At 33.5% G+C, this 13,452-nt stretch overlaps 1 pseudogene; it reads left to right on the top strand.

Annotated features, from left to right (window-relative positions):
• The window catches only part of LOC140507726 (heat shock cognate 71 kDa protein pseudogene), a 38,837-nt pseudogene extending 34,468 nt beyond the window's left edge, over positions 1 to 4,369 (top strand).
• Positions 4,370 to 13,452: the final 9,083 nt, after the last annotated feature.

Here is a 13,452-nt window from a genome sequence, read left to right as displayed (position 1 = left end):
TCCTTTGTCCATTTATCAATTGAGGAATGGCTTGTAGTCTTGTATATTTGAATAAGTTCTCTGTATATTTTAAAAATAAGGACTTTGTCACAAACACTACTTGTAAAATTCTTTCACAGTTTTCTGCTTCCCTCCTAATCTAGGTTGCATTGGCTTTGTTTGTGCAAAACCTTTTAATTTAGTGTAATCAAAATTTTCCATTTTTCATTTTATTACTTTCTCTCTATCTTGTTTGGTCACAAATTCTTCCATTCTCCATAAATTTGACAAATAAACTATTATTTGCTCCCCTAATTTGTTTATAATATCAGCCTTTATACCTGGATTGTGTACCTATTTGAACTTTATTCTGGAAAAATGCATCAGGCATTGCTTTATGCCCAGTTTATGCCACAGCGTTTTCCATTTTTTTCCAGCAGTTTTTGTCAACTAGTGAGTTCTTATCCCAGAAGCTGGGATTCTTGGGTTCATCAACAGTACCCTACTATGGTCATTGACTACTTTGTCATGTGTACCCAACATATTCCACTGATCTACCCCTCTGTTTCTTAGCTAGTACCAGTGGCTTTGATGATTGCTGCTTTATAACACAATTTAAAATTTGGAATGGGTAGGTCACCTAGAATTTTTTCATTAGTTCCCTTGATATTCTGGACCTTTTTCCTTCCAGATGAATTTTGATATTATTTTTCTAGCTCTAAACAATTGCTTTTTGTACTGATTGGTACGACACTGAATAAGTAAATTAATTTAGGTAGAATTATCATTTTTATTATATTAGCTTGGTGTACTCATGAATAACTGATGTTTTTCTGATTACATAGATCTGACTTTCTTTGTGTGAGAAGTGTTTTGTAATTGTGTTGATATAATCTCTGTGTTTGTTTTGGGAAGAGAGTCAAGTGCAAGCAATGTCATCATTTTTCTGATGTCATGGTCTTCAAAAACAAAGGATGAACAAAGAATATAAACGCATTTTTTAGTGTCTACAATGATTTTAAATGAGATTTCTCTGTCTCTTGTTGTTGGGGTTTGTTAGTAATCTATAGAAATGCAAATGGTTTAAGTATGTTTACTTTGTTTCCTGCAACTTTGCTAAAGTTGTTTTTTATTGCAAGTAGCTTTTTACTTGATTCTCTAGAATTCTCTGTCATCATATCATATGCAAAGAGTGGTAAATTAGTTTCTTCTTTGCCTATTCTAACTCCTTCTATTTATTTTTCTTCTAATTGTTGAATGCAACATTTCTAGTACCAAACTGAATAACATTGGTGATAGTGGACATCCTTGTTTCACTCCTAATCATATTGCAAATACATCTATCTTGTCCCCCTTATATATAATGCTTGCTGAATGGTTTTAGGTACAGGCTACTTCTTATTTTAAGGATGGCTCCATTGATTCCTATGCTCTCCATTATTTTCAATAGGAATAGATGTTGTATTTTGTCAAAAGTTTTCTCTGCATCTACTGAAATAATTACCTGGTTTCTATTACTATTGTTGTTGATATGATTGATAATGCTTATATTTTTCCTAATATTGAACAAGACCTGCATTCCTGATATAAATCCTACCTGATCACAGTGTATTATTCTCTTGATAAGTTGCTGTAATCCTTTTTGCTAACATCTTATTTAAAATTTTTGCATCTATATTCGTTAGAGAAATTCGTCTATAAACCTCTTTCTCTGTTTTGACTCTTCCCAGTTTAGGTATCAGCACCATATTTGTATCATAAAAAACAATTGTTAGGCCTCCTTCTTCACCAGTTTTCCCAAATAATCTATATAGTATTGGAACTAATTGTTCTTTGGATGTTGCATAGAATTAGCTTGTAAAACCATCTGGCCCTAGAGATTTTTTCGTGTGTGGTTCATTGATGGTTTGTTCAATTTCTTTTTTTGAGAGGGAATTATTTAAGTATTTTACTTCCTCTTCTGTTAATCTGGGCGATTTACATTTTTATAAATATCCATTTCTTTCAGTGAGATTATCAAATTTGTGGGCATGCAGTTGGACAAAATAATTTCTAATTAGCATTTTAATTTCCTCTTTATTGGAGGTGAATTCACCTTTTTCATTTTTCATACTTGTTATTTGGCTTTCTTCTTTCTTTTTAAAATCAGATTGACCAAAGGTTTATCAATTTTGTTATTTTTTTCATAAAACCAGCTCTTTATGTTGTTTAGTTTGATAATTTTCTTAATTTCAATTTGATTAATCTGTTCTTTTGGTTTTCAGCATTTCTAATTTGGGGATTTTCAGTTTATTCTTCTTCTAGCTTCTTCAGCTACATGCCCAATTCATTGATCTCCTCTTTCTCTGTTTTAGTCATATAAGCATTCAGAGATATAAAACTTCCCCTTAGAACTGCTTTCACTGCTTCCCATAAGTTTGGTAGGTGCTCTCATTATTGTCATTCTCTTGAATGGAATTATTTATTGTTTCTATGATTTGTTGTTTGACTCACTCATTCTTTAGGACTGGATTATTTAATTTCCAATTAATTTTTGGTTTATCATTCCATGGCCCTTTATTACATATACTTTTTATTGCATCATTATCTGAAAAGGATGACTTGACTTATGAGCTAGTACGTGGTGAATTTTTGTATATGTGCTATGAACCACTGAGAAAAAGATCTATTCCTTTATACTCCCATTCAGTTTTCTCCAGACGTATATCATATCTCCTTTTTCCAGAATTCTGCTCACCTCAACTTCTTTCTGGCTTATTTTGAGGTTAGATTTATAAAGTTTAGAGAGAGAGAGAGAGAGAGAGAGAGAGAGAGAGAGAGAGAGAGAGAGAGAGAGAGAGAGAGAGAGAGAGAGTGAGTTTGATGTCTACTAGTATAACTTTGCTGTCTATTTATTCCTGTAATTCCCTCAACTTCTCCTCTAAGAATTTGGATGCTATACCTCTTAGCGCATATATGTTTGGTAATGATATTTTTTTGTTGTCTACATTTTAGCAGGATATAGCTTCCTTTCTTATCTCTTTTGATCAAATGTATATTTGCTTTTGCTTTGTCTGAGATTAGGATTGCTACCCCTGCTTTTCTAAATCTAGCTGAAACATAATAAATTCTGCTCCAGACTTTTACCTTTACCCTGTATATATTCCCCTGTTTCATATGTGTTTCTTGCAAACACCATATTGTAGGATTTGAGTTTTTAATCCATTCTGCTCTCTGGCTCTGTTCTGTGGGAGAGTTCATCCCTTTCACATTCAAAGTTGTGACTAATTTCTGTGTCTTTCTTTCCATCCTATTTCTTTCTGTTTATGATTTTATATCTCCCTGCTTCTCCTCAAAAAATTTTTACTTTTGACCACCATTTCCTTCAGTCTCCCTTTCCTTCTGTCAGCCCCTTCCCTTTTTTTTACCTTTTCCCTTACTACTTCTTCCCTCCCTTCTAACCACCCCTCCCTTTTCTTTCTCTTTTTTGTGTCTAATGCCTGTAGTGCAAGTTAGATTTCTGTACTTAACTGGGAATGTTATTCCCTCCTTGAATCAAATGAGATGAGAGTAAAGTTCAAACACTTCTCATCTTCTTCCTTTTTTCTCTCTATCATAATATGTTTTTTTCTGCCTCTTCATTTGATGTAATTTACCCTTTTATCCTCTTTCCCTTGGAATTGAAACTGGTGGAGTTATAACCATTGTGATCAAATGTAATACCACCATCCCCATGAAGTAGATACAGACCTTTACCACCTATTCAGCCAAATAGCCCAGTGTGCTTATTCAGGTTTATGAAGGAGAGAGAACAATGACAAAGGATAACAAGCTGCTTGGCAAATTTGGGCTCACGGAAATCCTCCCAGCACCCAGGGGTTTTCCTCAAATTGAAGAAATGTTTGACATGATGCAAATGACATACTTAATGTTTCTGCTGTGGATAAGAGCACGGATATGGAAAATGAAATCATCATCACCAATGACAAAAGGACATGTGAGCAAAGATGGCATTGATTGTATGGTCCAGGAGGCTGAGAAATACAAGGCTGAGGATGAGAAGGACGGAGACAACGTGTTTTCCAAGAATTCTCTTGAATCTTATGCTTTCAACTTGAAGGCTACCATAGAAGATGAAAAACTTCAAGGTAAAATTGGTGATGAATACAAACAGAAGATCCTTGACAAATGTAATGAAAAAATCAACTAGCTGAATAAGAACCGGACTGCAGAGAAGGAAGAATTTCAGCATCAGCAGAAAGAATTGGAGAAAGTCTACAACCTCATCATTACTGAGCTGTACCAGAGTGCAAGAGGCATGCCAAGAGCCATGCCTGGTGAGTTCCCAGGTGGTGGAGCAACCCCATCTGGAGGTGCTTCTTCTAGACTCACCATTGAAGAAGTGGACTAAACACACCAGCAAAAAGAGCATTCCACACAGCTTTCCAAAAATTGAAGCACTCAAATTTGTAGCCAAGGCAGAAGCAGTTTAAAAGTAACATTTAAGCTACTGTGTAAATCTGTTCATTCTGAATACTTGAATGTGTTCAGAGTGTGGGACATGAACAATATTGCACTTTATCAGTATTGTAAACAAGTGGAAATGCAATTCTTGTCCTAGAGAATGAAATCTATTTAAAATTGACATCATAAAAAAGTTAGAGCCCTTATCCACATGCCTATTGATAGCTTTCCTGTCTTCCTCTGAAAACTGCCTGTTCATTTCATTTGACCATTTATAAATTGGAGAATAGTCCATAAATTTGTAGTCTCATAAATTTGTCTCAGTTCTCTATATATTTGAGAAATGAGGCCTTTATAAGAGACACTTCCTGTAAAGATTGTTTCCGAGTGTTCTGCTTTCTTTCTAATCTTGATTGCACTGGTTTTGCTTGTACAAAAGCTTTTTAGTTTAATATGATCAAAATTAACTATTCTGCATTTTTCAATGCTCTGTAACTCTTGTTTGGTCATGAACTCTCCCCCTCCCCATACATGTTATAGGTAGGCTATTCCTTGTTCTTCTAATTTGCTTATGGTGTGACCCTTTCTGTCTAAGTCATGCCAAATGTCTTGTCATATCTAACTTTTCTAATACTCTGTTTACCTCCTTTTTTCTTGTTTATTTTAGTTAATTTATTGAATTCTTGGAGTGAATAGTTGAGGTCCCCCACAATATGATTTTTTAATGTCTATTTCTTCCTGTAACTCTCTTAACTTCTTTAATTCTTTGGATGCTATACCATTTGGTGCATATATGTTGCTTGTTGTCTATGAAAACTTTTAGTAAGATGTAGTTTCCTTCCTTATCCCTTTTCGTTAGGTTCATTTTTGTTTTTGTTTTGTCTGAGATCGAGATTTCTACCTCTGCTTGTTTTTCACTTCAGTTGAAGCCTTATAAATTCTGATCTATCTCTTTACCTTTATTCTCTGTGTTGCTCTACTTCAAGTGTGTTTCTTCTAAACAACATATTGTAGGATTCTAGTTTTTGATCCACTCTGCCATCCACTTCTGTTTTATGGCAGAATCCATCCCATTCATGTCACAAATTATGATGATGGTTATCAATTGGGGAATGGGTGAATAAGTGTATATGGTCGTGGTGGAGAATTATTGTACTATAAGAAATGATGAGGGTGGTGGTTTTGGGGAAAAAAACAAAAAATAAAATAAATAAGCAAACAAGAATGGCAAGATTTATATGAACTCATGGAAAGTGAAGTGAGAAGAAATAGGGAAATCAGTATTCATAGTAACAACAATGTCATGATGATGAACAGCTGTGAAAGACTTAGCTACTCTGATCAATACGATGATCCAAGACAATTCCATAGGACTTATGCTGAAAAAATGCTATCAGTCTCCAGAAAGAGAATTAATGAACTCTGAATGCAAACTGAAGTATAATTTTCTCTCTTTAGAAAAAATAACGAAAGAAAAAATGCAAGTTTTTGGTGCATTTCAGATTGAATGAATCAAATGTCAACTAGTTGTAGATGTCTTTAAATAATTTGAATGGATCAAAGAGGCTTGGTTTGACAAAGATAGATACAATGTAAGAAATCTCTTGTATGTATTTCAGTGAAGAAGACCAAATCTTAGGCTATTTTTAGAAATTGCAGGCAAGTTTAGAACCATGTGTGAGAGGACTCCAAATTCAGGAGCTGATAATTTCGGGACATTGAGAAGAAGGTGGCCTTCACATATTCCCCATTGACTGTATCATCAGAGAGTTTGGGTTAATGGGAAACCATGCATCCATCAGAAAATAGGGAAGGATTTGTTGAGGGCAAATACATTTCCTGAGAAAAAGTAACCAAGTATCCAGAATCAAATTGACCAGGTAATTACTTGTAAAAATTCAAAAGACCTTTTAAAATCTGAGAAATCAGAAGAATTGGAGTTCCATTCAGTTTACTGAAGTAGTGTACCTGAAACAAGAGGTAACAGTCTCCCAGCTGGACATCGCTAAGTAAATTCTCAATGACCACTGTTCAGGTATCCTATAGAGGAATTTCCTGTTCACATTCACTCTATAATAGATTGGTTCTTCAGTTCTTTAGTCACTTTCAGCTTTCAGACTCACATGAATACATGTGTAACTCTTTAATGAGATATTATTAAGTTTAAGGCTACCCTGTCTTACAGAACTGCAAGGAAGCTGAGTTGGTTTTCCTGCCTTCAAGGGCTCTAAAGCTAGCAAACAACTGAGAGGAAGAGGTTGCAAAGGGTTCAGGTTGAGTGAATAATTCTAAAATTTGTCATGAAATTAATTTTCACTACTATGGTAGCCTTATAGATAATAAAGTTCAGGGAAGCTATATGGTACAGTGGACAGAATGCTAGCCTCTGACCTCAAACACTTAGTAACTGTGTGACCCCAAGCAAGACACTTACTCATGTTTGTCTTAGTTTCCTCATCTGTAAAATAAGATGGAGGAGGAAATCTTGTGTTTTTGCCAAACCCCCAAAATGGATCACAATGAGTTGAACATAACTGAAGAAAAATGACTAAACAATATAGATGACAAATCTTCTAAGAATTGGTTTCATGCACCATTTGTATTTGTTATGCAAGAGATAGTGTGTCATATCTCTTGTCATATCTATTATCTCTTTCACTTCATGGATATGTTTGAGCAGGGTAGAGAGGACAGAGCATTATCAGGCAGCAGTATCCACATTATGATAACAAGATGAGTATCTTGGGAGTTTTAAAGTTAAAATAACATGATTGAGTAAAAAGAACCCAGGTTTCTGGAAGTCAAAATACTTAGAACATTTCACTTCAGTGTGAAGAAATATTAGGGAAGAAACTACACAAAAAATTACGTTGAAGATAAAGAATCTGACCATCTCATAAACTAAATGGGTATAGCTAACAGGTTGTTAACAGACCTGTTATTTCCTTCCTAGATTGTCCAAATTCTTTTCCTTAGCCCTGGACCTTGACTCAGTTTTCCTTGTTTCATGATCAAAACTTTTCTGTCTCAGCCATAAGAATCTTGACTTAGTTATCCTTACTTTTCCTGGATTTCACACAGAGACTCCTTGTAAATTTTTTCTTCCCCAGACTCTACCTGGACAAATTCCCTAGAGCATATCATCCCTGCTTTCATCCTTTTTCTAGCTACATTGCCTCTGGTCAACTAATATGTTTCTAGCTTCCCCTGCAGCTTTCTAGTCAGCATTGAATCATCCCTCTTGATCTGATTTCTCTGTTTTGGGGACATGTATCATCCTCAGTCAGTTGTCCTGAGTGTAGTCTCATTCTTTTCAGGCTGCCAGCTTCCTTAAAAGAGTTTCTATTATTCTTAAAATCACTTTTTGATCTTTTAGCCACTCTAAAATATCTTCCTTTTTTTAAACTTCTTTTCCTGTCCTTTAGATTTTTTCTCTAGTCCCATAATGTTTAAGCTGATATTTTTCTCTTCCTTACTATACTGACGGGCAAACTTGCATTTATGTTTTAACTGGCATGAATACCAACTCTTAAATTGTTAGTGTTTCTTTAAATTATAAACTTAGCAAACATTAATACTGCTTTATACAAAGAACATATCAAAATGATTGAGGGAAATAATTAATCTCTATTATATATGGTTTGTTTTAGTATATATTAAATTTAATATGATGGTGCCAACATTTTCCTGCTTATCTGTATTCTCTTCTGAACTTTCTTCTGCTCCCTTTTGTTGATTTTTTTTTTGTCTTGCAGATATTCTTTCTTCTACTACTGCCTGCCCATATCTTCACCTAAGTCCTTTTCCTGGAAAAATATAATAAAGGGTCTCACTTGTAAAAAGCAAGTCTTATTCATCACCTCTAATCTATCACCTCTTAGCCAAGGGGTAAGAAACATGGCTCATTATGAATCTTCTAGAGTTGGAGTTGATCAATTTATTGTACACACCAGTTAAGTTTTTCAAAGTTATTTGCCTTGATATTAATGAAATAGTTATTTAAATGGTTCTTCTAGTTCTCTTCTTTTCATTTTCCATAAGTTCACACAAAGTCTCATTAGATTTCACTGAATACAACTTTAATCATTTCTAGGAACAATAATGATTCATTAATACATCAATAATATTACATTAATTCATGCAGTATAACATGTTCAATCATTCCCCTCATTCCCTTCTTGACCCTCTTTTTTAATTTCTCTGGACTCCAAAATCACGCATCTCACCCTGAATTCTCCCTCATTGTCTGAGTCATAGTCCTACTAGGACATCCTAACAATACCTGTGGCCTGGCCACCCTCGTAACATCCCTCTGAAAGCCCTTCCTCTTCTGCCTCTTCCTCTGGTAAGTTCTTCCTGGAAACTCCATTTTTTGAAGGAGCTTTCGTTGAACTTCAAAATCATATGTAACTACAGGAATCTTCATTCTCTTCCCTCAACCCAATTTTCCACTCTCAAATTAGAATATAAGTTTTTTGATGTCAAAGTCTATTTTTTGCATGTTATTTATATCTCTAGCATTAGCATGTTTTCTGGCACATGGTGCGTAAAAATGCTCGTTTTCTTCATTCCTTCATTTCTTTCTTCTTGATGACCATCCACTTTTCTTCTAGTTCTGTACTACAAAAAGTGTTCCTCTAAAATCTTTTTCTCTTTATTTTTGATTTCTTTGGTCTATGAGCAATTAAGTAAAATCAAATAGCGTATCAATAATGTCAGGGAGCATTTGCAATAATCCACACACAGCCTTTCGTTGCTACAATGAAGGAAAGAAATTAGATTTTCTCAATTCTTCTCTAAGGTCAAACAAGGTCATTATAAATAAATGCCCTTAGGATTTGTAGTCTTCTTTCCAAATAACTGGTACTGATTTGGGGCTTTCAAGTTTTTAAAGCATTTTATACTCACTATTTTATCCATAAGGCCTGAGATGACTGAACAATTTGATTGAAGTACATTGGGATTATATTTGTCAGACAGTCCACAAGGGTAATGTTTTTTTTGTTGTTTAATCAAGTGTTTGAGGAGTAAGTAGAATACACTGAAAAAAGAGAAAACTGGGAATCAAGAGACCTTGTTTCTGGTCTCTCGCTTGTCATTAATTTGCTCTTTAGTCTTGGAAAAGTCACTTACCTTTGCTGGGCCTCACTTTGTACCACTGTAAAATGAGGACATTGGACTAGGTGATTGCTAAGATCCTTCTTGTTTTAACATTCAAATCTTCTTTAATGTTCTGCTCATTATTATTGTGTTCCCGAAGGGTTTCAGTTTGCAATGGTGAAAGGGCTGATTTTGTTCAGAAAGAAGGGATATGTATTTTTCACAGTAGAATGTGGTTCTATTCTTGGTGACTACTTGGCCATCTCAGACAACCTGCTGAGCTTGTCTAATATTAATGCAGGCTAAAGTATTGTAAAAAGGAGACTGAGTGACACCATTGGAGATGGTTTCAGTTAATATTCTTCATGATGATTGAATAGAAGTGTTTGTTGTAGCAAAAGGAAACTTAAAAAAAAATGCCATTGCTATAGTAGTCAAATTATAGGTGCTCTCAGTATAAATATTTCTGAAATCAAAATCACATATCCAGGCCTGAGTGATGTGAGCATTCATAAATTGTTCTACCCAAGGGGCTAAGGCCAATCCCAGGCTCAAAACTTTCAGACAGCCTCTGTTGGTATTTTTTATTTTGTGTGGCTGTATCACAAAGTGGTCAAAATAGTATATCCTATTGGGAACAAAGTGGAAAACCCCAACAAAAATTTGTAAATAGAAGGGTCTTTGCAGAGTCTGATATGTTGGGAATAGGAACACTGAAATCTCAATGCTCAGACAAAAAGGGTTTTCAATCCACTGTCTACATAAAAAAAAAAAAAAAAAAAAAGCAAACCAAAAAACCTGCTTCTAAGTATATTATGTTTTGTTTGGAGTTTACCTTACACCTCTGTAATAGGAAGTGAAAGTACTAAAGACAACTAATCATGATGACAATAATCCATCACACTTATAAAATGACAAAAATTCACATTTATACTGGGATTAATTTATAGCTACAAGACTCATTATTTCATTTCATCCTTACAACAATTATGTTAAATAGACAGTACAAACTTGACTATTCCTTTTTTGTAAATGAGAAAACTGGGACTCAGGAATTTTAAGTGTCTTGCTGACCCAAAGATGTGAAGTGTAGAAGTAGCAGAGTTAAGACTCAAAATGAGATCTTCCTAAGTCAAGCTTTTATTAATAATGTGTTGTTGCCTCTCTGAAGTATGCTTTATCTCTTTTAGTCTTATTGTGTCACCATTGCCTTAAATTTTTAAAACATGTTCAGTTCTATGCATGTGTACTGATCTTCTAATCTTACTCTGTAAGAAACAGAAAATTTTTTGATATAAGTGGAAAATTACATATATATATATATACAATATGTATATATGTATATGTCTTAGTCATTTTTAAAACACTATTTAAAATTTCTTGCCAGATGAATGAATCAATTTACACTTCCCTCTACCTTGTATTAGTTCATCTATCTTCCTTCAGTTTTCAGACACTTGAGATTCTAAAACTTTTGTTGCTTCAAATAAATCTCACTGGTCTTTCCTCTGATTAATGATTTTCTTGTTGATATAGCAAAAATATTGTAAAACATTTGAGATGATATATTTACTTTACATTAGAGTGGCCCAATGATCATCAATGAATACCCCTCAAATTCTTCATGTCCCTTTATTTCTTTAAAGAGAATTGTGTACTCTTATTTATTTCACTCTAAATCCTGAATCTGTCTTGGTAATTTAACTCTCAGGTATTAGGGTTTTTTTGGTTACCATGAATGGCATTTTACTTTATATCATTTTTCTACTGTATATGTTTTTCCTTTTATTACATAGAAATGCTGATGAATTTTGTGATTTATTTTGCATCCTAATACTGAAGATATTATCTCAATAAATTTCATTACTGATTCTTTGATCTTCTCTGAGTATTATCATGTCACACATATATTGATGATATTTGTCTCCTTTTTGCAGATGTGTGTATCTTTAATTTGCTTTTTTGTTTCAGTGTGATCACTAGTATTTCTAAAATTCTGTTCAAATAGTGGTAGTGATGGGGGAATCTTTTTATATTTATTTTATTTAGAAAGCTTCCAGAGTTTTGATATAATTTATATAACTGTGTTGTTTGTGGTTGTTTTTGCTTTAATGTGATTATTAATTGTTTTCCTAACGCTAAATAGAATTTTTATGTGTGATATAAATCTATCTTGGTTATAAGGAAGACTTTTTGGATATATAGCTTTAGTCTTTTTGCTAGTATTTCATTTCCATTTTGCACTAATATTCATTAGTGATATTGGTCAATAGACAGTTTTAAAAAAGATTCATAATTTTTTTCTGTCTTAGGAACTAAGACTTTATATTACAAAAGAAGTTGGGTAAAGTATTTTCTTTCTCTCTCTCTTTATCTCTGACTCTCTCTCTTTTTCTCTCTCCTCCCCTTAATTTGTGGGGAACTTGTCATAATTTCTCCTTAAAAGTTTACTAGATTTTACTTGTCACTTTATACTTTTCAAAATACTTTCACATATGATAGCCAAGCTACATTCTAATAATTCAAATGAATTTAATTTAGTAAATATTTTTAGGTATCTATTATTTCTAAAATATTTTAGTATATATAATATTTAGTATATATATTAAGTATACATTTTAGAGCAGAAATGGTTTAGCGTTAGAAAAAGTAGGACAGTGATGTAACAAGTGATATAACTTGTATCAATATAATTTAGGGATTTTGCTTCAAAATATGAAGAATGAAGAAAGCAAGAAAATAGGCCTGTGTAGCTCTAACTTTCCCCTTCACAGTGCAATATACACATCTTTGCATTAAAAGAAAACCAAAGCATTCAAAGTTGACAGTGAGAATATACTAAAACAATATATAAATATTGTTTCAGCAATAACAAAAAAATAGCTAGCCCTTTAAGAACATCTACCCTTTGTTTCCTATGTATTTCCTGTTCTTATTCCTCCTATTTATATTTAGCATTGTATCTTTCTCTAAGGAACCTTGTGACAAGTTGAGGAGTGACTTTCATGCCACCTCTTGAAGATTTTCACATTTGGAATATTTTAGGCACATATTCTAAGTAACTCTCAATATTTTCAAATGTTGCCAGGCAAACAAAGGTAAGTGTGGAAGAGACAGAAAGCAACTTTGTGAATGAATGGAGATTGACTGTGGATCCCCCATCACACCTCTCCTAATCAGGTTGTCACATTTGCATGTGACGTGAGGTGTACAGACATGTTGGCATTACACTCAGCTTTTGTGTGATCATAGAAATAGGAGTGCTTTTGAAAGGTGATATAACTGAACTGATTAGAAATGTAAGAGCCTAACTTTTAACTTCTGAAATTTACTTTCCACTTACTGTTCCCAAGCCTACTTCCATCTGATCTGGTTACATTTTTAATTGATAATCATTTGGCAATTTTACCATTGCTGTTTCTTGTTGTTTTTACCATAAAGTCAAAGTAAAATGGTTGTGGGGGAAGGAGTCTGCAACTCTAATAGAACATAGAAGTCTCAGATTTCCCATTGAATCAATTAATCAATCAAATGTGGAAACTAGGTATAAACAATTCCTTGACACCTTTACTGAACCAATTGAAATCATAAACTAATTTGAAAAATAACTTAATTCTGAATGAGTGAAAATCTTTGAGCCATTGGATGAAATATAACATGATGTAGGGATTATTTTAGGATTGTCTAACTGTTTTTTTGACCTGGAGTCTCTAAACTAGGTTTTGAAATTTTTAATAATAATTTCAATATATTTTCTGTTTAGTTTGGGCATTCAAAAACATTGTTCTAAAGAGTCCATCAGCTTCACTCACTTGCCAAAGTTTTCTTTCACATATATACACACAGATACATATATGTACAAAGGGTTAAGTACTCCTGTCTTAAATTGACTCACATTCTATAGAACTTGGACAAAAATAATACATAACT

This window comes from Notamacropus eugenii, chromosome 5 (genome assembly GCF_028372415.1).
Source record: "Notamacropus eugenii isolate mMacEug1 chromosome 5, mMacEug1.pri_v2, whole genome shotgun sequence".
Lineage (NCBI taxonomy): Eukaryota > Metazoa > Chordata > Mammalia > Diprotodontia > Macropodidae > Notamacropus > Notamacropus eugenii.
The sequence above is the reverse complement of the archived record's forward strand: the minus strand, read 5'-3'. Positions and strand labels throughout refer to the sequence as shown.